The sequence below is a fragment of the Diceros bicornis genome, chromosome 11 (assembly GCF_020826845.1).
Source record: "Diceros bicornis minor isolate mBicDic1 chromosome 11, mDicBic1.mat.cur, whole genome shotgun sequence".
Taxonomy (NCBI): Eukaryota; Metazoa; Chordata; class Mammalia; order Perissodactyla; family Rhinocerotidae; genus Diceros; species Diceros bicornis.
Genome location: NC_080750.1, coordinates 57654865 through 57668341, shown reverse-complemented (window position 1 = coordinate 57668341; position 13477 = coordinate 57654865). Strand labels below are relative to the sequence as shown.

Below are 13477 nucleotides of genomic sequence, written 5' to 3'. Positions count from 1 at the left end.
TCACCCAAGTATATTGATTTTACAGAACTCATCAAGCGGTACACTTAATATTTGTGTAGTTCACAGTATTTAAATTTTAAAAACATGAACGATTATTAATTTCTACCTAAAGACAAGCATGCATATGTGTTGTTCAGTAAAGTTTGTTGATTTCTCCAACTTTCTTTCAAATACATCAAAAGTAAGAGTACTAAAGAAGACAGAAGATTAGATACATGAATACACATGTGATAAAACAAATATATAAAAATATTAATTGTAGAATCCAGGTGATGGGCATATAGGTTTTTACTGGATAATTCTTTTAAGTTTTTTGTATGTTTAAAATTTTTTCTAATAAAATATTAGGAAAATATTATGGGACAGAGAAAGACATGCCAATATGTACCAGGCAACTATTCTAATACCAGAGAAAGTAAACTTGTTAATATCAGAGATATGCTAATATCAGAGAAAGCAAACTTAAAAGCAGGAAGAATTACAAGAAATAGAGACATGGTATAACAATAAGATTTCTATTCACGAGGACAATACTGTGGTTTTAATTTATATGTACATACTAACTTAGCCACAGAGTGTAGAAAGCAAATATTGCCAGACCTAAATGGAGAGACAGATAACTCTCCTGGCAGAGTGAAAGATTTTAATGCATATCTTTCAATAAATACTTAGAAACAGCAGACAGATCACCAAGAGTATAGATGTCAACCACACTCTTACCAAACCACCTGACCTTGTTGAGGTACTTATGCACATGAACACAAACACAACACATATGAATAAAATACTGTATAAAACACAATATTTATATAAAAACTGTATAAAACACTAATTTTAAGAGAATGCAGACTATTTAGAATGCCCATATTCTGAGCCAATAATATAAGCTTTGACAAATTTTAAATAATTGAATTCATTAGACTATGTTCTTAGAGAACGATGGAATTTAATTAGAAATCAATGAAAAGATAATTAGAAAATCTTTAAATTTGTGGAAATCAAGCAGAAGAATTTTTTTGTGTGTGAGGAAGATCAGCCCTGTGCTAAGAGCTGCCAATCCTCCTCTTTTTTTTTTGCTGAGGAAGACTGGCCCTGGGCTAACATCCGTGCCCATCTGCCTCCACTTTATATGGGACGCTGCCACAGCATGGCTTGCCAAGCGGTGCCTTGGTGCGTGCCTGGGATCTGAACCGGCGAACCCTGGGCTGCCACAGCAGAGCACGCGCACTTAACCACTTGCGCCACCAGGCCGGCCCCAAGCAGAAGAATTTTAATGAACACCTTGGTCAAAAGAAATCACAATGTAAATGGAAAAATGTATTTTTAGCTTAATGATAATACGGTATTTTAATTTTTGTGAGATGCTGCTAAAATATGTTTAAAGAAAGAATAATAACATTAAATCATACATGTGAATGAAGAAAATGTGGAAACCAGTGATCTAAATGACTGCCTCAGAAAAGTAAAGATAGAACAATGTAAACTGAAAAAAAAAAAAAAGAAAATGAAAGAAATAATAAGCTACAGAAATTAATGAAGTAGAAAAACATTTATAATAAAAAAATATAAACAAAGCCAAACTTTGATCTTTATAGAGTTGAATGCTATTGATAGATCTCTAGCAAGATTTGATTATGAATAAAATGGAAAAAGCATAAATTATCAATATCTGAAAAGAAAAAAGTGACACCACCACATTCTATAAAGATATTATGGAAATTATAAAGCTAAGGGATGATATCACAAATTAATGCCAACAATTTTGAATATTATATAAAATGGACAAGTTTCTTGAAACAAGCAATTTATCAAAATTTTCAAAAAAGGAATAGAAAATCTGAATGTCTATTAAGAAATTATAAATAGTTCAAAGAAACAGAAGAGAGATGACAGAAACAGACCCTCATATACACAATGATTTCATTTATAATAAAGTTGACATTGGTAGTACAGTGATGATAGATGGTAATTTTTAACAATTGGTACTGGATACTTCATATATCCATGTGGAAAAAAATGAATTTTTAACTCTATATCATATTATACATAAAAAAATTTTTAAGGATACATCCATGTTCATCCATGAATGAAGAAGTATTATGGAGTCTGATTTCCTCCCACACCATTAACAACTAGAAAAATCGGCAAAGTATATGAAACAACTGTTTCAGACATTGAGCAAAATGCTGCAGAGGACCATGACCCCAAGAAAAGAGAAATAAATAAGATAAACCCTATGATCACCCTGGCTCTCTGCTGGAAGGCAATTTCTGGACTGAAGTAAAGTGAGAGGCATGCAAAGTAGAGCCTGGTGATTTCACTGAGTTGAGGAGACAGAGATGAGTGTTTGGGAATTGTTTGGCCGCATGCCCAGTTACATGAGCAGTGTGGGATAGGTTGCAGAGAGACTGAAGAAAAGACCCAGAGACGGCTTATGAGACATAAAGGTTTATTCGGTCTTATGGGGAATGTCCAGTGGTGGCAGGCTGGACGGAGTTGTGCACCTGCACCTGCTACCTTGAACAGGGAGGGGCTTGCTTTTATATGCAGGGGAACAAAGGCTACATGCTTGCCAAGTGGGGCTGTCCTTGCATAGCCAGCACTGCAAGGATGGGTAGCTCATGTAGAAGGGCTCTGTGTTCCTTCAGAATGTGATGTTCTTTGAGAGAAACAGTTACAATACTGGATGGTTGCCATCCTGCCCAGAAGGGGCCAGAAGGACACATGGTTTAGATAGGGCATGTCAGTTAGTGCCCCTGTAGGAAAGTACTAGAGAAAAGAGAGTAACACAGAAAAGAAATCCAAAACTATGCATAAAGTCACCTTTGAGTCTTCTGTCATGTGTAGGGAGAAACTGCATGAGGTCTGGCAAAGAATAACTGTGAGAGAATGAAAAATAACTAGTGTTCTCTAAACCAAACAGTTCCTAGGAGTTCATACAGGGATGGAATAATCCAAATACCCAATAGCCAGAGTGGAAAAATTTCATAGATTATTCAATAAAGACATTTGAATAGTTTAACACCCTAATAGTGGGCTTAGACCACCCCTACAGAAAGGCTACCTTAGATTTGCCATAGAAAGCTTAGAAGAGACGGAGAGAAAGAAAGAGAAAGAGAGAGGAGCGTGAGAGAGAGAGAGGAAAGAAAGAAAGAATTAAGCTAATATATATATATATATGTGTGTCAATGTATATATAATAAAAGGCACACACAAGAAGGTTCAGCATTAATTTAACAATCGAATGCTAGAATCCACTCAAATGCCTGTCAAGAGTAGAGTGGATAAATAAATTGTGATATTTTCATAAAATAAAATATTGTATAGCAATTAAAATAAATTATCTATAATTACATACCATCATATGTATATATCTCACAGACATTATGTTGCGTTAAAGAAGCCAGATACAAAAGAGTGTATACTAAATTATACCATTTACATGAAGTTCAAAAACAAGAAAAAATAACCTATGTTAGTACCCAGGTCAGTGATTTACTGTAGGGTTTTAGTGACTGGGGGACAAAAACAAGAGTCTTCTCAGATGTCAGTAATATTTAATTTCTTAATGTGGCTGCTGGTTAACAAGCGTATTCACTTTGTGAAAATGTTTTGGTATGTACACTTATGATTTCTCTGTGCATATTAAACTTCAATAAACTTTAATAAAGAAAAAAGAAAACAAAACTGGGGTGCTGGGACATGTAAAAAATGTTGATGAACAAAGAAACATTGGTATATGCATATATATATATATATATTTTTTTTTTTTTTTTTTCTTTTTAAGCCATGCTCTAATGGGAGAAAGAAACCTGTTTGAGGGTAGTAGCTATGCCATTAATTGTGCGACTTTGGGCCAATCACTTAATTTCTCTTGATTTAAATTTTCCTCGGATCAATGACTGAGCCTGGCTAATTAACGTGTGTATTATTTAACTAAATGCTAGGGATGTAGTGTACAGCATGGTAACTATAGTTAATGATACTGTATTGTATACTTGAAATTTCCTAAGAGAAGAGATCTTAAAAGTTCTTATCACAAGAAAAAAAATGTATAACTATGTGGGGTGATTGATGTTAACTAGACTTCTTGTGGTGATCATTTCACAATATATACATATAGTGAATCATTATGTTCAAGACCTGAAACTAATATAATGTTATATGTCAATTATATCTCAATAAAAAAGTAAAAATAAAAAAATAAATGCTATATATTTCTATCTATGATGTCACCATGGCACGAATATTATGGGCAAACTACTGACATGATATGGAACCAGAAAATGTATAGAACAATTGGATTAGATACCTATTTATTTAATTAAAATTTTGAATGAAAGGAAAAACAAGTTTCCAGAAATTCCTTTTACTTTTTTATATCCATTTATGTATAATTTATAATCTTTAACACATTTCTTTTCCGGGATTAAGAAATGTGTTTGCAGACAGATTGGCAATGTATCTGGCTTGGAGAACTAAAATCACATATGTTATACAATATGTATAAAATTATCCTTCTGTTTTTCAAACAGATATGATACAAATGCCAAGAACAGAAGTTATATTTCCTCTATTATTTTAATTTGCATTATTTTCTTCACAGCAATGAGAGCATATTCCTTTAATATGTCTTTCTTTAACTAATCATCTATTGAAACATTGAATAATTAAATTCTTTGACGTATACACAGCCCAGAATGTTTCTATCTTTAAAATATTGCAATCTTAATAATCTGATATTTACACTGTGATACCTCTCTACTGCCCTCAGGATCTGATGCTGGAAAAATATATAATTTCTTTGGATCCTCAACAATGTAGAATATGTATCATTAAGTTTAATCTTTGACAAATCCAACAGATATTTTATATGCTTACCCTGAATATAGATAACTTTTACTCCATGAGTAAGGGAGAATGATCCAATTCCCTTTCAATTTCATTGAATCTCTATATGACCAAGAAGAGCATCTTCTATCTCCTTTACCTTCTTCATTTTTTTAAAAACATTATTTGTTAGTTTTTTCTTTAATTCAGCAATGTAAAATAAGAAAATATTCCCCAAAGTGACCACAAAAACTTCATCCTCTTAATCCTTAAAAAATTTTCATGTATACACTTACATATGCTCATATACACATACACACACATGTACATATAAAGTATGTACATATACAAAATGTGTATTCATATGCATAAATGTATATGTATAATACATAAATATAGTTGAAAAATCCTAAGTTACAAAATTAAGCAAAACAACTCCATACTCCTTCAAAAACAACAGATTTGAAAGGTTTTTTTGTGATTACTGCAGGAAAAAAATTTACATACCTATTTATATGTTTCTAAGTATAATGTACATATGAATGTATCTTATATATATTACGTATAACATATATATTAAATGAGAGAATAAAGAACTAGCTATACTCCTAGATGAATTAGTAGGCCCCTTTATTTTTCTCCACTCTCCTACTAAACATTATTTGTGTAATTAATTATTTCCCTCTTTTCCCTGGAATCTTGTGTAAAACTCATGAATTTTCTAGTCTCACTCAGATAACAAAACTCTTCTAGTAACTTCCAGTCCCCCAGTTTCATTTTAGTATTATTTTATTTCAATTGAAAACTTCTCTTTTCCCCTGGTTGGGGCTGGCTACAGGTTGGTTGCAAACAGAGGGAAGGGGGGTAGTCAGCTTCTTTGTCTTTTTATCTTTTCACATTGTCCTTCTTCTTCTATCCTGGCTTTCTAAGTGTGGTTTCTGAACTCCATGGGGTCAAAATAGTACAGAAAGATGGAAGACTTAAGGGAGCTGGAAAGATCTTACTTGACTGATGCTCATAAATTAACATCCATGTTCTCTGAGCTTAGCAGATGCTGAAATTGGTTCTGGTAGGAGTGTTTTTGTTCTGCAAAGGCCTCCATATTGCTAGACATTTCTTGCCTGCATTTCTCTTGAATTGCATGCATTTCTCTAGCTAGTTGCTATTCAACCATGGCCATCTGCCTGTAAACCTCCAGACTCTTTCAGCTGAGGCCTTCTTCTCTTTCCAGGTGAAACTCTCAAGTCAACTCTAAGACAACCCCTTACCAACACTCATGTGGCATTGCGATGTATCTTTGATCCCTTGACTTTCAGAGCCCCTACTCTATAGCCTCAGGCCACTTCATCCAGGCTATATTCTGTAAAATGTAAGTCAGTCATCAGTCTATTCAGTTCAATATCTGACAGTAAATATCTCTCAGAAAATGATTTTATTATTCTCTATTTGTTGCTATCACCAACAATTAACTTTATTTCTGTGACATTTGCTACATTTTCAATTTTTAGGAACATTGGTACGTAATCGTCTGAGATTTTATACTCCTGCTGACTAACAGTTGATGAGAATACCTATTTCTCCACACCCTAACTGATGCTGGTGTGAAAGTCACTGTTGTTTACCTTATTGTTCTAAAGATGATTTCTCATTTTTCCTGTGTTTACAGAACCCCAATGTGCTCAGGTCAAGGTGATGTATCATCTCTAGCCTAAACCAGTAATTACAATTTCATTTTCTTTTGCCAGTTACTAGATATGTGACTAAGTTAGCCAAAAGAAGGCATCTGCTGGAAAGCCCCAGAGTAAGAGATTGCTCTCTTTGTCAGGTATGAAAATGTGATCATTAGATCTGAAGCAGTCATGTTGCTACCATACACTGATAGACATAAGGATGAAAATCCAACAACTTGGAAATGGCGGAGCAGAGATTAGAAAGTATCTGGGTTCTGGATGATGTTGCCAACTTGTCACACAAATCACAGAACCATATACAATAGGTTCTTATTATATGAGTTAACAAAAAACTTTATTGCTTAATCCACTTTGGACAGCTAATCTGTTACTTGCAGTCAAAAGCATCTTAATTCATTAAACTCGGTATCATTAAACTTTACTTTCTAGAAATCGATTGGTCAAAAATAATCTTTATCCATTTTAGAAGCTAGAAATGGAATATCAAAAACAAAGAATACTTTTTGATGTTTTAGAAATGAATCTAATTGGTCTGTCTTCTAAATTAATGTGTTATTTTGATTTTATGAAAATATCGCCACAAAATAGCTAATTACCCCTTTAGGTTGTAGGAAAATTAGAAGTTTTGTTTGTTTTGAGTTGGCACTAGCTCAAGTTTCGCTCTGGGAAAGCCCGCTCAATTCAAGTCCCCATACTCTAGTGAAACAGAACTTCCCTGGGTTTCTTAGTACTGCTTGGACATGGAAATTTAGACCACATACTGATAGGGAATGATTGCTTTCACTTCCCTTAGAAACATTTTACTATTCGTGTGTCATGAAAATTAGATCTGTATCCATTTGTCTAATATATTGCTCTGATATGAAAGGATAATAAAGCTTCTCTTAACTTCTAATAGGGCTAAATGGTTACAGTCAGAGTAGTTCCCTAGTGTCAAAGACTCCCTCTTTAATCAAATTTTAGTCAGGCTTCTCCAGTCCCTCTTCTTTCCTAGGCCTCCATCTTGGCCTGCTGCCCTGCTCTTGGCCTGTCCAATTTTAGCAAAGAATTCTGCTAAGTCAGGTTAGCAATAATACCCCCACCTTTGATATTTGATCAGGTTCTTCATTTTCCACCCTTAATATCTATGTCCGTGGCCTGCTTTTAGTAAGAATTCTAAGTCATTTTAGCAAGAATCTCCCTACTCTTGATATCATAGGGGAGAAAGACAATTCTTCTACCTCCTGGCTGGTCTAAGAATTAAATTGACATGAGACAGAATACCAGGAGAAAATCAAACAAAGCTTTATAACATGTATACATGGAAAAACCCAGGAAAGCTGAGTAACAGCAGAATGGCAAGCCACCACCTTAAATACCATTTTCAGCTAAAGACAAAGGAAGATGTTGGGGGTAGTGGTTTGGGGCTTCAAAGGTGAGGAAGGCAATTTACATGGAGATGGAAATATAGACGTTTGTTAAACAAGTGTTTGCTGGGCCATCTGTAAACAATGTTATCTTATGGTATTAGTACCTTCCTGGACAGGCCTTGTATCTTAAACTCTTTTAGGCAGTTAGGGGGAAGGTCAAAGTTTTTTTCTGAGTCTCTTGTCCTTAACCAAAGAGACACATTTTGGGGTGGCCAGTTCTGATCCCGCACAATATCTGATCAAGTTCCTGTTAGTAACTTTCTACCCACTGACCACTCACTCTGCTTGTTGGCTGTAAGTCCCCAGCTGTCTTTGCTGTATTCAGAGTTGAGCTCAGCTATATTCTAACGTCTCTTTCCCCTACTGCAGTAACTCTAAATAAATCTGTTTTGCCATTTTTAACAAATGTCTGGTGCAAATTTTTTCTTTTACACTAGGTTAATCTACCGAGGCACTAGGAACTATTCAATGCTGTCTCTCTTGGTATTTATATTTCAAAAGAGATAAAGCGCAAACTTGGAGACATCTCTGGCTCAAAGAAGTGAGACATCTAGGGTTTATCTAGGCCTTGGAAAGGGATATTTACATTCCAAAAGTTTGGGATCCTTTCTATCCCATGTCAAAGGAGCAGTTTTTTCAACCTTTCTCTCTTGAGGGGAAGGACAGATAACTGCTTCTCTCTTGTGTATATATTTTTCTCCTGAAAAGCCTAGGGGGCATAATTCTTCCCCTTTAGGCCATCTTATTGAAATAGATCAGGACCAAGATCAACCAATCCATTGGCTATTCAGAACCCAATCAGGTTGATCAGGTTGTTCTCTTAATAGTTTGATATGATATTCAGCGGTAAATTAGAGGTAGGCTCTGTTCAAGAAAAGAATAAAGAGCAAATCAAAAGAGAAGGGGGCAGGAGAGAGGGAGAAAGACAAAGGAGAGAGAGAAAGAGTTGGACATGCAAAGAAAAGCAGATAAAGAGAATCCAAGAGACTCCAGAAAGACTGAGAGATTAACCTTAATTCTTTCCTTTCCATGTCTAATCTCCTTTAAATTTGACACTTTTTTTAACAAATGGGACTACATCAAACCAAAAACTTCTGCACTGCAGAGGAAACTCTCAACAAAATCAAAAGACAACTTACTAACTGGGAGAAAATATTTTCAAAATCACATATCTGATAAGAGGTTAATTTCCAAAATATATAAAGAACTCATACAACTCAACAATAAAAAAACAAACAACCAATCAAAAAATGGGCAGAGGATTTGAACAAACATTTTTCCAAAGAAGATATACAGAGGGCCAACAGGCACATGAAAAGATGTTCAACATCACTAATTATCGGGAAAATGCAAATCAAAACTACATTAAGATGTCACCTCACACCCATCAGAATGGCTATTATTAAAAAGACAAGAAATAGCAAGTGTTGGAGAGGATGTGGAGAAAAAAGAACCCTCATATGTGGCTAGTGGGAATGCAAACTGGTGCAACCACTATGGAAAACAGTATGGAGATTTCTCAAAAAATTAAAAATTGAAATATCATATGATCCAGCTATTCCACTTCTGGGTATTTATCCAAAAAAGATGAAAACATTAATTCAAAAAGGTATACACATGCCTATGTTCATTGCAGCATTTTTCACAATAGCCAAGACTTGGAAGCAACCTAAGTGCCCATCAATAGACAAATGTATGAAGAAGATGTGGTATATATATATACAACAGAATACTACTCAGCCATAAATAAAAATGAAATTGTGCCATTTTGACAACATGGGTGGACCTTAGGGTATTATGGTAAGCAAAATAAGTCAGAGAAAGACAAACACTGTATGATTTCACTCAATATGGAAGATCAACAAACACATAGATACAGAGAACAGATTGGTGGTTACCAGAGGGGAAGGGGGTAGGGGAGGGTTAAAGGGGTAAAGGGGGACATAGGTATGGCGATGGATGGAAACTAGACTTTTGGTGGTGAACAGGATGCAGACTATATAGAAGCTGAAATATAATGACATACACCTCAAATTTACAGAATGTTATAAACCCACCTCAATTAAATAAATAAATAAATAAATTTGATGCTTTTTTGTTTTCAACCCTTCCATTTCTGTAATAGTCGTCTCATTTGTTTTCAGTAATCATCATTGCCTCCCACTCCATGTTAAACTTAAGTTAATTTGAATATATTTCTGTTTCTTACAGCAAATGATTCTTGGGTAAAATATTTTGTTCACCTTAAACTAAGATTTTAATCATATGTACATTTTGGAAAAATGTCAAATCAAGTGGTGGGACTTCTGTGACCATCATTCTACATTTACTCATTACTATATAATAAATTGCTAGTATATCTAGCCAAAACTACCTACTAATACCATCAATTAATATATTTTTGAGAGAAAATTTTTAAAACCCTCCAAAACCTAAATTAGCTTCTTCGCTTGCTTTAATTTTAGAAAACTGATCTTTGAACTTATAAAATGGTATGTAGAAGAGATATCATTGGCAAAAAATATGTTTCTTTTAGCAGAGCTTTCCTGCTCTATGCTATGAATTCTATTTTTTGCCTTTTCAGATAATGAATTCAGAGGAATTTTTATTGATAAAATTCAATGCTGGGTCCATCGTTATAGATCAGTGTTTCATAAATCTTTTCTAAATAACAAAATCACCAGGCAGCTTTTAAAATACATACTATTTAGCCTCATTCCAGATCAACTAAATCAGTAACTCCAGAGATGGGTCTGAAAATTTTCTATTTTATTTAAATAACTCCAAAACATACTAATGGTAAGTCATGTTTGGGAGCCACTGTTATACTTCTTAAAATAGGATGCATGGTAGTATTACCTGGAAATGTTAAAAACAGCAAATAAAACCTGATGGCCAAGAGTGGAGCCTGGTACTGGTAGTTTTTCAAAGCTCCCCGGGTGATTCTAATGTGCAGCCAGATTTAAGAACCTTCACTCAGGTGTGCCACAAGGGCTCTCATGCTTAGAATGAGCCGCTCTTTGAATGGTCCCTGGAGAATTTAGTAACATTATTATCATCAGAGTTCTGTCTGTTGTAATCTTTGCACCATTAAGAAACTTCTGGGGGCCGGCCCGGTGGCGCAAGTGGTTAAGTGCGCGCGCTCAGCTGCGGGCGGCCCAGGATTCGCTGGTTCGGATCCCGGGCGCGCACCGACGCACTGCTTGGCAAGCCATGCTGTGGCGGTGTCCCATATAAAGCGGAGGAAGATGGGCACAGATGTTAGCCCAGGGCCGTCTTCCTCAGCAAAAAAAAAAAGAGGAGGATTGGCGGATGTTAGCACAGGGCTGATCTCCTCACAAAAAAAAAAAAAGAAACTTCTGGCACAGGGAAGAATTTCTATCAAAATCTCATAGTATCCAGTTACAGAATCACTCAACTTGGCCCCTGCAAAAAGGAAAAGACCTCGGTGGTGCAAGAAGAAATGAACCTTTTTAACAAGCATGAAGATTCAATGTGTGCCTGGCAAACTTATTTTTTTGTTCATCAATTAATTCATCCCACAACTATTTATTGAGCATCTATTATATATCAGATACTATAATAAATATAATAAATATTGGGGATAAATATTTAAACTTGGGCAGGAAAAGAGTCATTTAATGACTCAATTGTAGTGAAAGCCACAATGAAGAAGAGTAGGTTTACGTGAGAGTCTATATTGAGTATAAATAGCCTAAATTAGAAGATTGAGGAAGATTTCCTTGAATAAGTGACATATAAGGATTTGATCAGTTTTGAATGAGTTTTCCAGGTATAGATGGAAAGTACATTTTTGATGGCTCAGAGCTGAGGAAAAGAGAATTTGTTTTTTGGATTGAATTGAAACCAGTATGGCCCAACAGAGTGAGCCAAGAAGAAGTATACATAATTAGGCAAGACAGATGGACAGAGTCAAATTGCAGAGCTTGAGTAGATGTCTTTAAAGATTTTTTTTTTTACTTTATTCTCAGTTCATTTTCAATCAATTGAAAATTAAATAATGTGAAACAGGAAAGTGAGAATTTGTGGTAGTTTGGACCATGATAGTGGCAGTTGAAATAAAAATACTTGACATGTTGAGATACTTTGGTAGAAAGGCAGAGCCAGATGATTTAATCAAATACAGAGAGCATACGAGATAGAGGTATCATCTGTGAGTCCTAGCTGTTGTATGTTGCTGATAGGGCATTGCTATTGATTTATGGAGGCGTTCAAGGTTTGGAAGGGATCATGAGTTCTATTCTGGTTGTTTCTATATAAATGCATTCGAGAAATTGAAATGGAGATTTTAGTAGGCCATTTGATACGTTACCCTAGAGATCAGAAGAGTAACAGTAGTCTAGATACATTTTAAGAAGAGAAGACCATTGAATCCCTAGGAGTGGGTGACCTATCAAAGATAGAAAACATATAATAAGAGACAGACCTCTGAGAGACTCCACAACTGAAAGATCAAGAAGGAGAAGAGGAGCCCTTGGAGAGACATAAGGAAAACATCAAATTGTGGAATTATGGCACTCAAAGGAAGAGAGTGTTCCATGGAAGAAGGAGTAGGTAGAGGCAGAAAATTGTCATACATGCATTTTTTGAAAAGAGCTATGCATTCAGATATGATAGAAACAACTGGGGAAAACATATTCCTGTGTGAGAAGTAAGAAGAGCTTTTTTATTTTTTCCTTTTTTTTTAACATCCCAAAGAATACTCTTACTTTCTTATAAATGGAAGGCAGTTGTGAAACAGTGGGTTGAACATAGTAGCCAGTTTGTTACAGAGGGGCATTTTCATACTTTCTCCTAGTTGGCGTGACTTGTGAAATTATTACTGACCTGCTGTACAACATTGTGCCTGTAACTAACAACATTGCATTGTACACTTAAAAATCTGTTAAAAGGCTAAAGTTCATGTTGTGTCCATACCACAGTAAAATAAAAATAAAATAAAACAAAATAAAATAAAAATATTCATTGATCATTGCACTGAATTCTATAGGCCTTTTTGCTTTAGGCCTGATACATAAATGTGGTTAAGATTAACAGAAAAAAGTATTAAGGAGTAGTATGACAGGGAGAACAGGCAAAATTCCTTGAAAACATGGTCATATTACTTTAAACTTTGATGAGTAAAATGGAAAATGATTAATTCTCAAATAGATGGATTGATTGGTGTAAGGGTCCCGAGAGGAGGTAAATTTTAAGTTGAACTTTAAAGAAAATGATGGATATTCTGTTTTTTTAAAAAAAATATTTTGAGCTAGAAATCTAGCTGTTACATATAAATCATGTCAGAAAGATTAATTGTATAATTATCAATGAATTCACAAATTCAGTGAATTAAGTCACCAGTCATCCTAATATAAAAATAAACTTCATGAGTCACATTTTCAAAAAAACATGCAAGTTAAATTATAGGTATCCAAGATAATCTTGTTAATGTAAACAACTAAATGCATATAGTCAAGTATTTGTTCTTCCTTTCATAGTTTCCCATATTAAAAAAGAAAAACAGATATCTTAAAATGTTTATTA

At 34.6% G+C, this 13477-nt stretch overlaps 1 long non-coding RNA gene across 1 annotated transcript in view; it reads right to left on the bottom strand.

The window, feature by feature from the left end:
- LOC131411472 (uncharacterized) overlaps positions 1-13477 on the bottom strand; it is a 70130-nt gene that overhangs the window by 15304 nt on the left and 41349 nt on the right. The gene's annotated exons all lie outside the window — the stretch shown is intronic.